We start from the raw sequence: 20,652 nt of genomic DNA, 5'->3' as shown, positions 1-20,652 counted from the left end.
AGTTTGCCATGGGAACAAATCAGCTCTCAAGATGGAGAAAAGAGGAGGATTTAGAAGGAGACACTCAGGGATGTAATCTTAAAGAGAAGGTTACAAAGGAGACCTGCTTTCTTCTAAGCCCTTTCTTCCAGCTTCTTTGCATTGCCTGCAGCCTTGGCCAGCTGCTGAGGGAACGTTCTGCCCTCTGATGAAGCTTCGTCCTCGAACCTGGGCGCTTGTTTTATTCTGCTCTTCTGAGTCGTGTTGGACTCCAGAATAATTAACTTCACTCTCCCCAAATCTTGCATCTATTTGGGAACCTTCCACAACGATTTTGCTTCCTTGTCCAGAGAGTTCCTTTCAGTTGCTCACTCACTGTCAAAGAAGTGATCATTTTAGGGTACTATACTCAAACTCAGTTGATGATCAGATCCTTTCCCAATAAGGAGCTCAGCCCCCAACACCTGGGGATTCTTTTCTTTTCCCTTCTACCCTCTAGGCAAGGGTGTGTACCTAAAATCACACCTGTACTCTGTTACATCCTAAGGGAAGGATTATTCTCTTTGCGGGCAGTGGTAATCTGTTGTACTTCTATTCCTACTTATTTGTCTTTGGTTTGCGTTTGCTATTTCTAGTTAGTAGCTATATAATGTCTTTCAGTGAAACTTTAGAGATGACTTTCAGTCCTTGGAATTTTTTTCCCCATAGTTTAAAGAAGCAAGACTTGAGAAGATGGTTTATGTTAAAAGGTTTGCGTGGGTTCAAATTAAAAGGAGCATGATTTACTCAGAGTAGCAAGTCTAGTACATTTAAATTGGTTGAGACATGCAGGCTTCATTTTGGAAGTCACCATAAATCAATGCAATAGAGCAAAAAGCATCCACTATTCTCTTGCTGTTCCTTTCCCAAAGGTTCGGAAGATGGGAAGTGAATCCAAATCATTCTAAGAAGAACATATTGGATCCTAGAAAAAAGTTACAGAAATGTGGGTGGGTTTTTTTGCATATTAATTCTTGAAACTTTACCCTCAATTTAAAGATGTTTGTTCAAGTGAATATACCTTGCTCTATACGTTAAGAAGAAATAGGTTTACTGAACTAATAAATCAGTTCAGCTGTTGCCCTTCATTTAAAAAATCCTTTATTTTGAACTTCCTTGAACTTTTTCAAAAATACTATCCTGCTTATTTACAAAATAGTTTGTGTAGCGTCAACTCAAAAAAATGTGCAATCTAAAAGTTGAAAATTATGTTTTATTTGATGCATTACTGAGATAACAGCCTTAGAAAGCAGCCTCTCAAATAGCTCTGAGAGAGTGTTCCAAAGAGGTATGGGAGGAGCCAGGAGATACAGGAAATTTCTGTTGGAAAAAAATAAAAGTACTCAAACATCGATTACTGCTAATCACCAAAAAAAATCAGACGTCTCATGTTAATGAATGTAGTGCGTTTCTATTTATGAGAAGATGCAAGAGTCTGGGCTTACTGAGATTATTCCTTTGATGTGCATCTTAATTATCTAAGGCCAGTATCCCATTTTTATCCATCCTGAATCCCCTCAGGGAGCACCACTGGGGGCACTGCAGTGGCTAATGGCTTGTTGGCTTGGTGCAGGGCAAAGTGCTTTGTTTACCAGAATGGCAGGCAACTTTCTTTGCCTACTGAAATGGCAGGTGACAATTTTTGTCCCTAGTAGTCTGTGAGTAGTCTAAAAGATAGAGGGTTGTACCACTTCTTCAGTAAGGTAATAACCTCATCTGTTCAGCCATTGTGTGTTTACATGTAATAAGTTGACTGGGAGATATCAGATTTACATTCAGGGGCTGCCACAGTTAGCATGAGCTTAGGGTCTTGGCTCTTCCATTGACTAGCGGTGTGACCTTGGGCAAGTTACAAGATCTCTTTGAGCCTCCCTTTTCTTATCAGTTTAATGGAAACAGTAATAGTCCCTCCCTCTCATAGTTGAAGGGAGCAGTAAGAGAGAATGCATGGCCAAGAGTGAGAGAATGCACGTTGGCTTCACTGGGGATATTTCTCAGAGCAAAATGAGGGATGCTCTTCTTGACAGTAAGGGAATATCCTTGCTTTTCCAACTGAGATTTGAATATTGTAAAGGAAATGAAGTAGAAAGTTAGGAGCTATAAGAGTCTAAGATTTAAAAGCAGTTATAGGAATGCTTACTTTTGGAGGGGGCGGGATAGCACAGTGGTAGAGCACATGCTCAGCATGCATGGGGCCCTGAGTTCAATCCCCAGTACCTCCGTTAATAATTAAGCCTAATTACCCCAACCCCCCCCAATAAAATACTCACTTTTGATTGCTCAAATGGCTGAATCTTTTGACAAGACATAGTGACCAACCTGGCACATATGTAACAACACAAAAAGTTAGAAAAGTGCTACAATTAAACTTGCTAAGGAAACATACTTCCACTAATACTATGTTGGGATTTGGTTTCCATATGTTTTATCTGTTGTCCCTCTTTTGTTCCAGTGGGACATTATGGAGGCATTTCTCAGAAGCACTCAACTTCAGCATTTATTTTTGAAATTTCTAAAAGAAAGCCCCAAAGCTGGTTACTCAAGGGTTTTGAAAGTCATACTCATTTCCAAACCATGAAGGGATAGCTGTCACAAAGGAAAGAAATGATTCGTAGTTTTCCAATAATAATGGGATTGCCAAATTTTAGTGAAGGGCCCTTGCTTTCTAACCTTGCAAATTATCCTCGTTAGTTAATAAATTAATGTTTCTTATCAAGAGGTGGTCAATGATGGTTTGAGAAATCACTCAAGGGAAAGTGGAGAGAATTGAAGCTTAGAACAAATGCCCTTTAAGAGACCTTCTAACTGAGATTTTTATGTTTCCAAGAATCATTTTCACTGTCAGTGAACATCCAACTCCAATCCCTTGTCTAGGGAACCAATTCTGATTAAAGGAAATTTCAAAAATACCCAGGCGATCAATATCTAATTCATTGAAGCCCTGTTCCTTCCCCGGCCTGCTGGGTGTGAGCCTGGCGAGTCTGCCTTTTCTCTTACCTTCAGGCGCTTTGGGAAAGGAGCCATCTTCTTAGATCTGTTTTCTCCCTGAAGCTCAGAAGCTGTATCTCTGTAACAAGGGTGACATACTAGGTCTAGTGTATTAAAACCTTTTCTGAGAGAATCAGTATCACTTTGGGAAGCTTCATTTATATTTAAAGGAGAAAAAAGAGAAAAGTATAAATAGATAGAATGTATCATGTCGACAGTGAAGGATGCAAAAAATGGCTGGAAGGTGACTAGTTGTTCTTAGTTCTCAGCATCTTATTATTCGACTTGGAGAGATGTTCTAAGATGTCCAGTTGAGTATGTTCTCTCTTTCTCTATGCAAGGAAAACGTCTGAGGTTTGGTTTTTTTTTTTTTTTTTTTGATACTGGCTGTAGTTCTCTATCATTGCCCTGAAAGTTCCTGTCCTGGCCAGTGTTGACAGAATCACAGGCTGTGTCAATGAATCAGTAGGTTCATTAGCAAACGTGGAAATGAATCCTTGACTTCGTTATCCTTGTCCTCTGACCAACAAAATCCATCAGCTAAATTATTTTGTTTCACTATTTCAAGTGAATAAATTGTACTTACATATTTTTAATTTCAGCAGTTTGAATATCTGATTTTTAAAATTCTGTGTCGCCTTAGAATTCGCTCGTGCCCCTGGGACAAGTAAGACATGTGCAGTGTGTGAGCCGATAAAACCCATAATTATTGCATAATCTAAATTAACTTGTGGCGTATAAAGTGCCTTAATATTCCCACGCATATTGTGGCTTTCAAAATCAAAATAAGGTGAACCAGTTTTTATGTATGACATATCCCTGTGTATCAGCTCGCTTCTCTTTGCTAAAGGAATCTTTTATTTCGTCCTCAAAGGTGTTACACTTGGCTCCTTTCAGCTTGGTAAAACAATCATACACTTCGTAGTTTCATTTTCCAACCATGAAGCCCAATAAAATGAAACAGTCTGTGCTTTACTTTCCACTGTCAAGGGTCTCCTGTTTGTAGCTCTGTAAACGACAGGCTGCCACCAAAGCTGGGGAAGTCGTTGGTTGAGAGAGCTTGGCAGTCGGCGTTCTCTCCATAACCCATCGCTAGGTTAGTCATGCCATTTTAATAGGCGAGTTATCCTAGGGAACTGAGTTCAGATGGATATCTGTAGACAAGTTTGACCTCTGATAATTGGTAGAAAATGTACTGGAGGAAACAGAGTTTTCAGACTTACATATTCTCTTTCCTGAACATATGGTGGCCGGCTGTGATGTCACCTTACAAAGGAGCAGTAGATGCTGCATGGAAGCCTGGACTTCTGGCACAGATGGCAGGATATCTCGAGACTGGGGGCTGTCTGTCTTTCCAACCCTCATGGCCACCGACTGATGTTCATCATGACGAAGCACGGGAAAAACAGCTGAAAGGCAGGGAAGGAAGACAGACTATAATGCACAGTGTCTGTGAAAATGGACAACAGATGCCAGTATGGATTCTGTGTCATGGAAATCTGTGAAGACAGAAGTTGCCCTGACAGGCAGAGAGATGAACTGGACATACATGGCGATACAGGCAAACTGGCATCATCATCAGAGACATCAATTATAAAAAGAAGGGAATCTAGAACCTGACTAAGAGTCAATGGAAACAGTCTAAGCTGAGTCTTTAGTCTCAGCTGAGTGATTTTCAAGAGCAATGTTGGACCCCAGCCCTTTCCATGTCTAGGAGCATGATAGTAGCTAAGAACTTCAGAGATTATTTTATTCTCCTAAAACTGTGAAGTTTGTATTAATAGTATTTTCGTTTATCTGGTGAGGAGCCTGAGCCACATGGAACTTTCCACTTGCCTCAGGTCACGCAGCTAATAAGAAAGTAAATATTCCTACCTGAGCCATCTGAGTTCAAAGCCCATGGTGATGAACATGATACTGACCACAGACAGAACTGGTTCTAAAGAATGGTGAACAGCTGGAGACCTAGGAGAGGCAAAAGCAAAAAGAAGGACAGACAGTAGAAAAAATGCAGATGTCTTGAAAAACCCAGCCTAGCACATAGTAGGCACTCAATAAACGTACGTGAATGAATAAAGCGCGGCTGTGTTCCATATTTTCAAGGATGTATCATTCTCAAAACTTCTTTGGTGAAAGATAATGTTTATTGCAAGAATAATCAGCCTCTATGTTGCTCCAAGGATAGTGCTGTTGTCTGTATTTTGTCTTTCTTTTCAGGAGTGGAAGCGGAACTTATTTTTTACTCTACGCTCTTTTTGAACTGTTACATTTTAAAAAATCACGTTCATATTTTACCTTTAAAAAAAACAATAGGAGAGAAAGCTTATTTCGTTTTGTATCTTAGCCTGAATCCTGTGCTTTCTGCAGCTTACCTGCATTGTGCCATATATGAATTTAGGGACCGACGCCACGAAGATTCAGGGCGTCTAACCACCTTTCCTAGACCTGCTTTTGCCTTCTGGGGCGCTAATCTAGCAGAGGCATGGGATAAGCAGTCTATTTGTCATTGTTCTTATAAAACCGTCTACAGAAAAACTACCCAAGACTTTCTACTTCTAGGCTCCTCTGTGAAGGCATCTAATAGCCCAAATTCAAGGAGAGACTCTCCGTCTTTGCAAGTTGCACGTTAGGTTGGCCTATCACTGTGTCCCATTCTTTGAAATTGTGCCTCCATGGGTTTGAAATATTTCTTGTATTATTCCTTATTATAGTTTCCCTTCTACGATTCACTGCACAGTGCATCTTAAGGGAGTTGCTTAATACATTTCAATCTTAGAAGCCAACTCTGACTGCATTTTCCCATTGAATATATCCTGTACATTCTGGATCTAGGGAGAATAACCTATGTATCTTACACTGAAGTCACATAGATGGGCTGTCATTAGGAGGAGGTTGGGTACATGTTGATATTAAAGAAGATTCAGGCAGTGATGGAACACAACTGCCTTCCATATCCAATTCTCAGTGGTTTTTATAGACCATGAAATCATAGCTAAAGTCAGCTCTGGTTCTGCCCTAATGGCGAGGAACCATGGCACAGATACTCCCAAACCATAGATAATTCAAATGCCTTTATACTTGGCTTTTGAACGCTTTTTATGATAATTTTCACAGCACATTGCCCTTCTAATTATGTTTTGTTTTTGGATAATATTGAAATTAACTTGGATTTAGTGATTATGTGCTAACTGATCGGTTGGAGAGGAGCCTCTGGAGTGTGTTGGAAAGTCAGGCTGTGGATGATCCTCTGCACTGTACACAAAGGAGGACCAAACAGTTCAAAGCTTAAAGAAACGGGAAGGACCTGACTAGTGGCGCAAAGCTCTAGGACCTCAGTTGCATGAGATTGTTTCTTCTCCCTCCCTCTTCTGCTCTTTCTCCCAACCCCTAACACCCACCCTCCTCCTCCTCCTCCTCCCCCCACCTTCTTTTCTTGGAAGCTTGGAAAGTAACACACACACACACACACACAACATAAGGAGAAGTCTAAGTACATTAGCACTAGACCTTGGGTGATGAGATGTAAGCACTTGGGTCTGGGGAGCCTCAGACAGTGGAGTGAGAAGCAGTCAGAGTGGTCAGGGATTATAATACCAACTGCAGGCGTGAAAGCAGGGCCATGGGTCAAAATCAGGCAGCAAGGAGAGAGGCCTTGATAAGTTGTTTCCAGAGATCCAAGCAGGGCACTGGGTTAAAGGCTTAGCATGTAGTCAGGCATCCACAACTGCATAAAACCAGAGACAAGATGACCAGGAACCAGCCAGATGTGCTGTGTGGTGGCACCAAGTGGCAGGAGCAAAGGGAGTGCTACCATGGAGGCAAGATTCCACCCCAGCCAAGAAGCCACCAGTGTACAGGGCAGCCAGTCACCACCCCTAGCAGAACCAGTCAGAGCCAAAGAGAAAACACTGGAAAAGTAAATGGCCTGCCACTTCTTGGATTGAAGACCGTGTCTCAAGCACCACAGTGCCATCTTTAAGACCCTGGTCATCGTTGTTGAAGTACAGCTTTAGCTCTTTGATTTCCAAATGTCAGTTACTTAAATTGTTTCCGAGTCTTCATTCCCCTCAGGTCCTCCTAACCTGCGGACATAGCTACCTTCTTCTCTGGGCTACACACAAGCGATCAGTGACCTCTGAATAATATAGATGGACCTGGCTGTCATGCCAAAGTTAAGGGAAGGTGAGAGGAGGAGTTCTTGCAGGTAGCCTAGACCAGGTGAGGGTCCTCAAGGGAAGTTCTGGGCTCTCCACAGTAGGCAGCAGGGTTGGGCCTGAGCACAAGTCACATGAACTTCCAGCAGCAGATTGTCGTTCAGCTCTTACCTTGAGCTCAGCATTGCTTTTTCTCTTGTGCTCTGCTTCAGACCACTCGCTGGCTTGTTACCTCCCACTGCTTTAAGTGGCTCTTAAGCTGCAGATTTGCTGTCCTGCCTGGTCACTCCAGGTGAGCAGTGGTACAGTAGTTCTGTCCGTGATCCTTCCCAGGTGCACGGAGCACAGCTGGGGACCACTTGAAGTCTCAGGGATCCTTCGCCTGGAGCCTTTTGTGTCTGTGTATATATATATATTTTTATTGAAGTATAGTCAGTTTACAATGTGTCAATTTCTGGTGTATAGCATAATGCTCCAGTCATATATGAACTTGCATATATTCGTTTTCAAATTCTTTAAAATAATTTATTTTTATTTATTTATTTATTTTTTTGCCAGAGGGGGAGGTATAGTTAGGTTTATTTACTTATTTTTAGATGGAGGTACTGGGGGTGGAACTCTTCTGCTGAGCTATACCCTCCCCATCCCTGGAGCTTTAATCTTAGTATCCAGACAAGAACACAGTTTGGAGAAGAATCTTCAGGCTAATCACTTATATGCATTTTTCTCATCCCTGAAAGCCCCAGGCATTGCTCTTTGTGGCTAGCAGACTTCAGTTTTCATCTCCTTCACCCTCCGCCGCTGACCTGACTTGAACCCTTGATTTCTTATTGCAGGGTGGCTAACAGATTTTCTACATTCTCAACATGTTGCCCCTGGCTTTGAAACCTAGGTCTCCGTCAAGGACATGAGTTTGCTGCAGCCCAGCTCCCCCCCGCAACCCAGGACCCAGGACACATACACCTGTCCTTGCAGTTGGAGGATGAGGGGTGGTTCGTCAGGAGGCTTCCTTCTTTCTCACCAGAATTTTCACATATTTGACCTATGATGACCCCTGAAAATGACCCTCTTTGAAGGACTTTGCCATTGGGCTACACACAGTCTATCCCTCCTTGTAACTCATCTGAGACCCTGGAAATAGCCTTCATGAATGTATGAATGTACGTGAATTAGGCAGCAGGCTCATGGTCTGACTCGAACCCCTGACGTGCGTGTGTGTGATGTCTTCATTTGCGTGGCATGACCCAGTAAGCAGCCTAGCTTTACAGTCCTCCAGCCCCACTTCCGTAGGGACCTTTGTCCCCACACATCCATGGAAATCTGCTTCCTCAGGCACCGGTCATAACCTGGCCCTGGCCCTATTAAACTCTCCCAACAAGAACCTCTAACATCTCAGTTCTTCGCTTGATCCCATCTGCCCTCTGACCTCTCCTGGACTGTTCATGAGCCCTTTCTTCTCTCCCTGTCTTTAAGCCCCTTTAGGCTTCATTTTCAAGACCTCACGGTTGTTGATCACTTGAATTTCTTCTTGATCGGCTTGTGGCTCCCTTGACCTTTCAACTCATTCTCTTTGCAACCCTCCCACCCCCGCCGCCAGCTCTCAGTCGTTCTTTTACTGACCTTCACTCCTCCTTCAGTCCATCAGAACAGCTGGTCAAATGAAGGACAGCAAAGAAATAGGTCATTCATACTGACAGTGTGCATCTCACCTGCCGTCCCGGTGAGGTTTGCAGGTCCTCAGGGTTCACGCCGCTTACAGAGATCACTCTTTTCTGCCTGAGTCACAGATACCAGCCCTGAAAATGATGGGATCTCCTGATTGGGAGAGAGTGATAAATTAAGCTGTTTTAAAATTTTCTCTTTACATGTGCACATACTTAATAGCTAATTTTACAGAAGTGAGAAAATATGACTGGCAGGGAGAGATTTAGCTGTTTCTTACTGTCTTTCCTCTTTTTGGTTTAGTTCCCACTCTTTCCTCTTTCCATTCCCTACTTCAGCATCTGCCCTCACCTCATAAATATACAATAACCTAGGAAAATGAAGTTAATAACCTCGAATGTAGCTGCTTTTTCCCAAGTTCATATACTTAGAGACATACACAAACTCATACATATACATGCATCCACGTGTACACACTATGGATAAAGTCTTTCTAGTAATTATTTTAAAAGATGAGGTCATAATATAACATTTTCTGTTTCTTGCTTTGGTCATGACATGCTATGTGGCAGAAATCACTCCAAATCAAAAGTAGTTTTAACTCATTTTCACACTGAATTATAAACTTTGTTACTTCACAGAAACCGACAAACATTTATTAAACATCTACACTGTGCCTGCCAGACTTAGTTGAGATTTATTCATATTTCAGAATTGAAAAGGGAATAAAGAGACTCAAAGTCCAGCCCTCCTAGAGAACGGAGGCCTTGTAAATACGCATGATTTGTTCAAGGTCGTGCAGCCAGCGGGTGTCCTGTCTCAGAGCAGAACTTCGCTCTTGCCCCCAAGCCCAGGAATCTTTCAGTGAGACTGCACTACGTCCCAGAAATGAACACGGGAGTCCGATCTGACAGTTCCTGACAGCTGGGCGTGGGGATGCGCTACAGCAGAAGATAAATCTTCAGTTGTGAGGTAGGCAGAGGTCAGGAAGGAGCAGGAACTCAGGGGAGTTCCTGATGATGGTTATTGGCTGCGTGGACAGAACAAACTGTTTTTATTGAACCAGATTTATCAACCAGTGGAGACTCATTAACACTCCCAGTATTTGAAGGGGCGTCAATGAAAGAGGGACCTTTGTGTCGAAGAGCTATTTAAGAGACACTATAAAAGGAATTCCCTTCCCATCTTAAGAGAGCGCTTTTCGCAGAGAGAAGCAGGGTCGGTGTGGCTGACAGTCCTTCCTGGCTGCTAAAACACGTCCGGAAAGGCTCTGCTTCCAAACCGAAGCTCCTTTTGCAGGTGCTGGAAAACCTTTAGAAGGCTCGGAAGCTGTTGTGCAAGGTGCTAAGACTTGTGGCAACATATGAGAACGATCGTGTTCATATTAAAAATACAAAACAAAGAGGCATGTGCATCACATTTCTTAATGGGGCTTCTGTGGATCTGATTGTTAACCTCGGCCAGATTTTTGTGCATTTGGTGACTTCCATTGTTCCCAAAGTAGCCTGCATCCCAGTCTGTTCATACAGGCATCAGATAATTGGAGGGGCATCTGTTCTGTGCCAGCAGGACGCTAGGTACTGCATGGACGGAGAGTGTGATCTGTGGGGTTTCCACATCCAAGCAGGAAACATTCCACCGAATCTCCTCTGTGATTGTCCCTCCAGATAATTCAGTGTGGACTCCCTGACCTTCACTGAGAAGACAGCGAGGAATGAACAAATGTTCCTTCGAGCCAGCTAATTCTTTGGCTAATTTCCACCTTTTGGTAAAAGATGAGGACTTCCAGGGTTGGCTCTTTGGGAATGAAATCAACTGTTTGGTTAAAGTTAAGGTTACACAGTTCATGCCTGAATGATTGCTCATCCCTGCACTCCCTAACCTTAATCCAGCCTGGGCCTCCTTTCATCTTCGTAGGTTTCTTAGCTGTTCTGTATTAGCTTGATTTCTTGATGAGCTAATTCCACAGTCTAACCGTGGGCTCTGAGGGGAGTGCAGTGGCCAAGGGACCCCGAGCACAGGACAATCAATGCCATTATCCTCTTTGGACTTGTTGCATGTGGGTGCGGGTGGATGATGAAATTAGCTTATTATAATACACATTTTAGAAAGAAATACCAGAGTCTTGAAGAATTCTCTATAACATCCAGCAGCAAACCTTTCGTTGTCCAACTTTAATTTTACTACAAAGGTGAAAAAATTACTAATGATCACTCCATCTCAGCTGTTTTCACTTTTGTGGGTTTGCCTGGGTGACTGGGCGAGGACCTGATGTGTGGGTGTGTGGGGGGTGGATATGTGTGTGTGTTAGGCTGTTAATTGTCTACGAAAGGGAAACGCTCAAGTGAAGGGAAACAGACAACGGTTCACAGTGTATATAAAGTGGCGTTTGTATTGCTGCCAACTCTTGGGGAGAATTTCATATTTGTTGCTAGAGAAAACATGCTGGAAAACATCAATGAAAACTTAAAAATAGACCCCTGAAAACTGTAAAGATTTGTATCTCTTGGATATCCAAAGTAGGGCCAAATATCATTATTTATGAAGACCAAACATTTGTGTTTTGATGATACGATATTTAGTATTAATAATCATCTCTATGCAAGTGTTTGTATTAATCTCGACCATGATAATTTGGAGTATGAGCTATTGTTTATCTTTGTCTGTTTATGAAGCCAGTATGTTAGGCAAATGACCGATGTAATTTGCTTCCTGTCATTCAGAAAACCTGCCATCTTCAAACATTTTTGAAGCCTCTCTATATGAACGAATGTTATTTTAATTATATGTAAAATATTCCTTTTTATCTGGATGTTACCATGTTAACTTCAAACCCAACATGTTTATACTGAAATCCTCAATTTGTAGGATAAACCAGGGTTTCCTGCCTTTTATTTCTGATGTAACTGTTCTCTTCATCTTGAACCTCAAAGTCTTGTTTAATGAATCTTCTCATGTTAAGCATATTCATTCTGTCAAAACATCCAGAAAACCTGTCTTGCTTAGTTTTCCAACTATTTTTTTTTTTAAGCTTCATTTCTAGTGCTTCCATCTCAGACCTCTGCTAATCCACTGGACTTATTTTTCATCTCTCTGCCTGCCATTTTTCTTCCTCCAGCCCATCCTGTGCATCAGAGTTACTCTGTCTTTCGGCGTCTGCAAACCACTTAGTGGACATCTGGGGTACACCTGGATGAATTAGAGATAAAAATGTTAAAAAAAAGCGTCACAATTAAAAAAAATAACAGTAGTACACAGTTTAAAGTGGTAATAATAGAAATTATAATAATGAAAAAGAAAAGAGTTCTATTAGTGAAGGGGAGAGCATTTTGAGCCTTTCACCAGGGAATTGATAACCAGCTCTAAGCGAGTTTGAACGGCAAGTTAGACTCCCCAGAGAGTCTGCTTCTTCATTTATTCTTTATTTATACAAAATTAGAAAGACTAACTTATAAGTCATTGGAAAGAGAAGAAAATGTTTGGTGGCCTGTCAGCAAGTTCTGCTTTCTCTGGTCATACCAGGAGTCAGGAGTGACGGAGAGAGTTGTCACCGACAGACACGCAGTGTCCCCAATGGGGACTAATTAGGTTGAGGGCACACCTTTCTCAGAAATGGCTGGAATGTTGACTCTGTGGGCACAGAAGATACTGGCAAGTGGATTTCTAATGAATTCTTGGTTGGATATGTCTGTGGTAATTATTTCTTCCTGTTCAGTGTTGGCATTCACATGGGATAAATATGGCCAGTACAGCACTGATTTCTTTCTTCAGTGAGCTTGGAATATCTCTAAATAGGAAGAAAGAAACTCTTGTCAAGTAATGTGTTTGTATCAACAATCAGTCTTCTGAATGAACTTTCCCTCTCTCTTTCTAAATGTTAAAATTTTTGATATGTTGTCTATGAAGTAATAGTTCAGGCTGCTCCAGATACTGAATGAATATACCACTGAGACAAGCCTTTGGAAATTAAAGAAATTTTTTTTTACTGGATTATTTTTGCACTTGTTTCAAAAACTCATTTGAGGATCCTTACTCTTGACAGTCAGAGTTCTTGAGTGTGAAGAAATAGAATCTTCTGTTCTCTACTCTCTTCTTTTTTTTTTTTTTTCTCTTCTGCACAGCATGCTGGAAATTCTTGGCTGTGATCTGATCAGATTCACAGCTTTCCTTATTTTCTTTAAACTTCAGTCAAGTTCAGGAGGCATTCTTGCCAACTGTGAATAAAGCAGTATTGGATTGCCCCGAGGTCCAATTTCTGTCATTCGTGTGGCAACATTTTACTTTGCTGTACGTGTTAATGACACTCAGTTACTACTGACCCCAGTGCATTTTGTATTACACCAAGGCTGACAAAATTATTAGTAACAAACAGAAATCTCTTCCCCTTTGGCATTAGTTTTCAGTAATGAAAGAAGCAAATGCTTGCCTGTCATTTCTCTGATTTTGTACAACTCTAAAGAGAAATACTTGCTGGTAAAAAACATAATAATAAACGGTAAATGTTCTTTCACATTATATTCCACTGATATTATTCATCTTCTTACAGTGTCACTTCAAATGGGACTTTGCAATTGGTTTGTCCTGCTTTTCTACAATATTACCAATTGCTGTGGAACTTTGAATGATGCCTCCGTGGTTTTGGTCTCTTCCTCTGTCCTCGGATAACTCACCAATATCATAAAAGTTTTTTCTTTTCACTTGCTTGGGAAAAACTCAACAGATGTACCTGAACCCTACCTTGAAAATTACAAGAGAGCTTCCATGTCTTCAGGCCACTGTTAGATCACTTTTTTACAAGAGGCAGCACACTGAGGACCAGGGATGAAAGATGGCTGATCCATACAGCCTTGAGATTTTCATTACTCTGTTTCCTGTTTATAATTTCCCTTTTGCCTTGCTCATGAATATCGTGCATTGGTAGAGAACTTTGTTCTGCAAACAGCTTCACTATGCATTTTCCTTCTGAAAACTTCTTTGCTATTTACTTTGACGATTTTATGCCATATAGTAGCATATAATGTATAATAGTACTTTCGTGTTTTACTACTTTCTGTGCCCAGTGGATTAATTTTGAGCCATTAGTAAAGCAGTGATAAGAAAAATACAAATTCATCACATGTAGAGCAATTATGTGTGGATGAATCAGCTGAAATGAACAGCACCCTGTTTGCCAGATGTTACCTGAGACAAGCAACCTACATATTCTATGTATGTAGGATATTTGAAAAGGTGAGAATTATTAAGAATGATCAATTTTTCTGAGAATCATAAAATCATACAGTTTAAACCTCAAAGTTCTAGATTGTTGGCAACTATTAGTTTTTCACAGGTCTTCCGTTGAAAACCAGTGGCTTGTCCCTTGAATTATATTATCAAGTTATTGTCCTTTAACACACACACACATACAACTTTCAATGGCTCTGATCACCTATGTGATAAGGTCAGAACTCCTTAGCCTGACATTCAAGGTCTTCCCCAAAGGGGCCCCATCTTACCTGCCCCGAGTTCTGTCTTACCCTCCAGATCCACCCATATCTCACACCCAGAATGTCTGCTGAAAGCTGGTTAATTTCTTTATGATTTAAGGCAGTTATTCAGAACCTCTCCTTTTGTTCCCTCTTCTGTACCCCAGCACCTGTGTGCACAAATGGACCAGGAATCTTGGCTTCATTTTTTTATGGTCAGCTCAAGTTCTTGCTTGTGAATAGAAGTGGAGGTAATTGAAGTAAATATGAACAGTATTTTTGAACCGTGTCTCTATTATTTGTTCTCAGAACCATCCTCTCTAACCAGTTTTTACTCCCTGCCTCCCCAAGATTCTTCAACTCCTAGCCTGTCTCAACTCCTATATAAAAATCTTAATTGATAACCTTGGCTTCTCTCTATAATTCCTATTGAAATTGCTATCTTTACAATTCTTTAGTCAGTGGTTTGCTTTGAGAACGTTTATTATGTTTTCTGGAAATTATAGTTAAATTATGTAGTAGTCTTCAGTTTCAATGCTGTCTTTTCCCCATAGCTAGACTGTAGGTGCCTTGAGGGCCAGTACCGTGCACCTGCTCCAGGGCTTTGACATACTGTGAGTAATGAACAAATGCTGTGTTTGAGTGAATCTGGGGCCCGTGGTTTTCCTGTACTTGTATAAAATAGATGCAAGAATTTAAGAATAATAACATGCCTCTTCACTAAAGCATTCTATTCAAAACTTTTCACTTATTCTCTATAGCTTCCTTATTATCTGATTTGAATCAGTGGCATTTTAATTCATCTGGTTATTTAACAAACACTAATATAATGTACAGTATGTACTAGACACTCTGTTATGCATTTTACACATGTGATTTAATTTTGAACACAGCCCTCTGTAATATGTACTGTTATTATCCCCATTTTATATAGGAGGAAACTGATTTACCAAGAAGTAACTCTGTCAAGGTTACAGAGCTAGTCACTATCACGGTGAACCCACGTTTTTAACCTCTGTGCTCTAGGACCCTGGGCAATAGCTTTCTCTGGGAACCAGGCTTCTCTCTTTGTTTATGATACCCCTATAGGCTGGATTTTAAATCACATAAAGGAACATAGTCATCTACCTTTTAGTGAAAGAAAGAAAGACGCATTGTAGGCATTGTATCAGAACTTCCTTAGTGGACTTGGAAGAGATAGGACTTCAAAGCCTAAAAAATGGTCAAAAACCACATTCAGTGGGACTTTTTCTCCTCATGGCTATTTTACTGTGGTCGTTGTCCTCATAACATGCTATGGTGCCCAATGTCCTGTAAACAAGTGTAACATCTTTTGATGCAGTCGACTTAGAAGGGGGTTCATGTCACAGACTCTTCAACGGCCTCCTGGAGTGGAAAGGACCCCAGCTGGTTTTCCACAGGAGCTGTTTCTGCCTGGCTTATCCTTAGAACCGCCTATTCTCATAGAACATGTATTATTTGGTGTCTTTTCCATCTGTGCGTAAATTGGACAGAATTTGCCTAAATAATGAATGAAGCAGTTCTGCCTCTTTTGCTAATAGCACTGGAAGTTGTTTACAGGTTCTGCTGGCTCAGTCACCTCTCACTCCTCTCTTAAGACTCTTTCTGGGACTTTCTTCAGTGGGAGGCACACTGACGCCTCACTCTTGGGTTCAGGCCACTATTCACATACCTTGGGAATCTATTCCCCCCCCCTTCTATTGTCCCTTTTTTGAAATCTAGGGTCCCTTGAATTTTTTAACTTAGCTTTTTTTTATCTTTCTAAAAAAAAATTCTTTCCCTTATGCACATGACTCTTAATTGTTAACATTTCCTAATAACTAAGGAAAGATTGGGATTTAGTTTAGAAAATACTTTCATTTAAGTGTACCCACCGTTTATGCAACCAAAGTAAAGTGTGGAATTGAGTAGTATTGGCAACATTAATATAGTGTAGAAATCAAATATGGTTAATTCTGTTACCAATAATGTGGCTAGTTCTCTCTAAAATTATCATCAGGGTTTATGTCTAGATTAGATAATTATTTCTGATCAATCTTCTTTGAAAGTTAGAAACCAATGAGGCACCATGTTTTCTCTATGATATCTCATAGATTTTGGTATAATTATTAATAGTAATGTACTGCAATTGCCCTCCTGTTTACTTAAAAATAAATAACCCTATCTGTGTGTATATGCATGACTGGGATATTGTGCTGTACACCAGAGATAGATACATTGTAATTGACTGTAGTTAAATTCTAAAAATTTGCCCAATGGTTTATTTACTTCATTTTAAGTGGAAGAATAAAGAACTGGTGGGTAGTCACCTACAAAGAGTTAACGTACTGAAATCTCCTCGTCATGGAATGTGACAGTGTTCTATGTAAGTAGCAATGTGGAAATGACTGAAAAGACGTTATTAATTACATATATTTGTGACAAAACACTTCTTCTCTCCACTAATGGCGCTGAAGACCAGCCCTGTATGAGGTGAAGAATGGAAGCGACTACTCTGAGATAGTGGTTCCTGTGCATTGGAGCTGAAGTGCTAACCCCCCGAAGGCATTTACATCTTTGTCTTGAGATATAAGAAAGGAACAATATTTTTGCACCTTGTGTGGAAAGGGGAAAAAAAATCTGAAATGCCTTTCCCCTGACTTAGCATCATAGATATTGCAAAATTTTGTTTGTGATCTATACCTGGATATGCTAATAGTGAAATCTGCTATTCAGGATACCTAAACCCATTGTTGCAAATCGTGTATCTTTCTAAGCAGCAGTTGGCTTCGAGCTGCGAAGTTATACCAGGGCTGTTTCCTTTGTTGAGTGAGTGACTAACTCCATCAATGTAAGCAAGAACGAAATCAGTCATTGGGTTCTCCCTGTCCCCTCCCCACCCTGGGCAAGTTCCACGCACTTCCCTGTTGATTGTAAATGTTCCCAGTAGTTGAACTCAGTGGTTCAAATTTTCATGTTCAAAATTCTCTATAATATTTGATAGGTAGATGTGCTTTCTCCCTAATTCTTTTTTATAACTCTCTTACAATCCTTGATTTTGAGAACTGTTAGTATCTTGCTCCTTTCCTGTTTCTCTGACCATTCTTTCTTGAGTTTTTCACTGGTTATTTTTCTTCTGATTCTAAATATGAACAGTTGTCCCTGAGCCCTCTGCTCTTCTTTGTGCAGATTAGCAGTTCTCCGTCTGGGCGCTGGGTAAGATGAGGGTGGGGTGGGAGTGTGCACGGGGGTAGAGAATGGACTGAACACTTCCTCAGACCAGCACTTATGTCCAGACACCCCTCTCCCACGCTGAGAGGTGAATGGAGACAGGGACAAAGACGGAGAGGTTTTCAGATTCCCACAACGGTGTGACTCCCACATCGAGAGACACTGTGGTGACGTTCTTCTTAGTGATTTTATTCATTTCCAAGTTTTCAGTGCTTGCTCCAGTAACATGACCTCTCTGTACCAAGCTTTCCAACTCTGCTGGAAATGTCCACGTGGTAATTTCACTTATCTCACAAGACTACTTCCTTGTTGTGTTTTTTCTCTCTCTGTTATTAAGACTTACCACCACTCTCCTGGCCATGTGGGCTTGGAGTCTGAGTCATCTTTGAACCTTCTTCTGCCTTCGGTCAGCCCTCCTGCCTTCTGTCAATTACCAAGTCCTGCTGAAATTTCCTTTCCTTTTCTCCATAGTCTGTCCTTCTTTTCCACAGATACCAACACCTCCCTTGTTCAGGCACTGTTTCCTTCTTTCCTTAAATAACATGACAGACTCCAGCTGGGTCTTCCCGACTTACATTTCTTTCCTGAAATCCATCCTGTGACTCCTCCACCAAATTAGTATTCTGCCCTGGCCCCTTGAAATTTTGAATGAAAACAGCATGTTCACTGCTGGAATGGAGATTATAACCCTGTAAGGGATTCAGATAATGATCAATTAATCTCATAATTAAATGCAATTTTTTAATTGAAGTGTAGCCAATTTACAATGTTGTGCTAGTTTCTGGTGTACAGTATAGTGATTCAGTTATATGTACATATTTATTTTCTTATTCTTTTTCATTATAGGTTATTACAAGATACTGACTATGAGTCCCTGTGTCATACAGTAGGACCTTATTGTTTTTCTGTCTTATATATGGTAGTTTGTATCTGCTAATCCAGAAATCCCAATTTATACCTCCCCACCTCCATTCCCCTCTGGTAACCATAGTTTGTTTTCTATGCCTGTGAGTCTGTTTCTGTTTTGTAAATAAGTTCATTTGTGCCAACTTTTTTTTTTTTTTTTTAAGATTTCACATGTAAGTGATATCATATGGTATTTTTCTTTCTTTTTCTGGCTTACTTTACTTAGCATGACAATCTCTAGGTTCATCCATGTTGCTGCAAATGGCATTATTTCATTCCTTTTACAACTGAGTAGTATTTCATTGGGGATATGTAATCCCCACACACCACACCACACCACAACTTCTTTATTCCAGTCATCTGTTGATGGACATTTAGGTTGCTTCCATGCCTTGGCTATTGTAAATAGTGTAGCTATGAACATTGGGGTGCTTGTATCTTTCCGAATTAGAGTTTCCTCCATATATATGCCCAAGAGTGGAATTGCTGGATCATACAGTAACTGTATTTTTGCTTTTTTTATGGAATCTCCATACTGTTTTCCACAGTGGCTGCACCAAACTGCATTCCCACCAGCAGTATAGGAAGATTCCCTTTTCTCCACACCCTCTCCAACATTTATCATTTGTGGACTTTTGAATGATGGCCACTCTGACTGATGTGAGGGGATGACTCATTGTAGTTTTGATTTGCATTTCTCTGATAATTAGTGATATGGATGTAATTTTAAATAAGAGCTTACAGAAAACAAATATGGTACTGTTAGAGCTCAGGCAAAGGGATATTGCCCAGTTAGCAGATGTGATGTGTGCTGGAAAAGGGTATTTAAAGAATGTATGGGAGTCATCTAATCAGAGTGGTAGGGATGATGGGTGAGAAAATGTCTTCATGAAATGGAACAACATTTGTAAAGATGTCCCATGATGTGCAGAAGCATGAAGGTTTTGAGAAAGGACTGCTATGGTCACAGCCAAAGAAGACAGTGGGAGGACAGAATTCAGTGAGCTGGTGACATGACAACTGGCAGGGTCATGTGGTACCTTGTAGGTTCTGTTTAGAATTCTGTCTATACCTTTAGAGCTGTAGAAACTTCTTGAAGAGTCTCAAGCCAGTTAGTAAAATGATCAGATTTGAAACGATTATTCTAGTTAAAATGTAGAGCACAGTTTGGAGAAAGACAGTCTGTGGGTAGACCATGTGAAGGCTTTTGCAAAGAGAAATTCTAACGGTTTTGATTAGCAAGTGGAAATGGAGATGAAGATGGAAGGCAATGGACTGGGGACCCAGGGTAGTGATGCAGAGAGCATTTCACCCACGTCTGTAGAAAAAGATGGGCTGAAAATGTGTTTCCATGCACTCTGAGAATTGAGAGCGACTTGAAGTATCTGGAGTAAAGTTTGTCAAGAGTAATGGCATTGGAAAGGCAGGTAGGAGCCAAATTATTAAAGTCCTTATGTGATGTGGAGGACAAAGAGGGATTTCTGAAGGACTTTGAACAGGGCCTCACAATCAGATGGGGAGCCCAGTGAAGTCCATCTGGTAGTGTGGAGTTTGGCTTTTGTGGGGTGAGACACGAGACAGTAAGAGATGAAGGGAATCTGGACTAAGGCTTTGGCCATGTCAGTGGAGAGAAGGGATTGGGTCCATTGGATATAAAAGAAACGAGATCGCCAGTGTTTGTTCACAGATTGCACGTGGGGAGTATGAAACAGGGTTGCCCAGGATGAACCTCTGGTTTCTGGCTGAGCCAAGCAAGTGGATGAGAATGTCATTCACTTCGATGGCTGCTCTGCTAGGAGGAGATGTGAGAATATGATGAGTTTAGATTCGTTTAAACGTCCTTTCTCAGTACCTCCTCACCTACATAGTTTTTGCTCTGTTTCTCCAATGAAGTCCATGGTATACTGTTGTCTGATTGGCTTGGTTATGAGCAAAAATACCCATGTAACACTTGCTCCATGCCTTTTAGGAGATTAATTGAGAAACTGCTATTTTTCATGTAAGACTTTTAATTATCTTTCATTTAGCTCCCAGAAGCTACTGGGCATAGATGCCTGTAAGTAATCATTAATAAGTAACATGATTATTTTGGGCATGCAATATGGAAATGTATTCCTGCCAAATAATCAGTGCCAGTTTCAACCTGGCAGGAGTTTTTTAAAGACTGAAGAAGGGAGTCTTTTGCCTCTATTAGAAGAGGGCTGTGTTTTTTCCTTCCTCCTAGAGTG

The 20,652-nt window shown here is 40.9% G+C and overlaps 1 long non-coding RNA gene across 1 annotated transcript; it reads left to right on the top strand.

Moving 5' to 3' along the window:
- Window positions 1-226: 226 nt before the first annotated feature.
- Window positions 227-20,166, top strand: LOC116660008. The gene is made up of 3 exons (XR_004315364.1): window positions 227-237; window positions 1,674-1,676; window positions 19,900-20,166. It is a non-coding gene; the product is annotated as an uncharacterized LOC116660008 (long non-coding RNA).
- The last annotated feature ends 486 nt before the right edge of the window (window positions 20,167-20,652 follow it).

The sequence above is a fragment of the Camelus ferus genome, chromosome 26 (genome assembly GCF_009834535.1).
Source record: "Camelus ferus isolate YT-003-E chromosome 26, BCGSAC_Cfer_1.0, whole genome shotgun sequence".
Classification (NCBI taxonomy): Eukaryota; Metazoa; Chordata; class Mammalia; order Artiodactyla; family Camelidae; genus Camelus; species Camelus ferus.
Note: the sequence above shows the minus strand (reverse complement) of the source record. Positions and strands in the feature narration are given on the sequence as shown.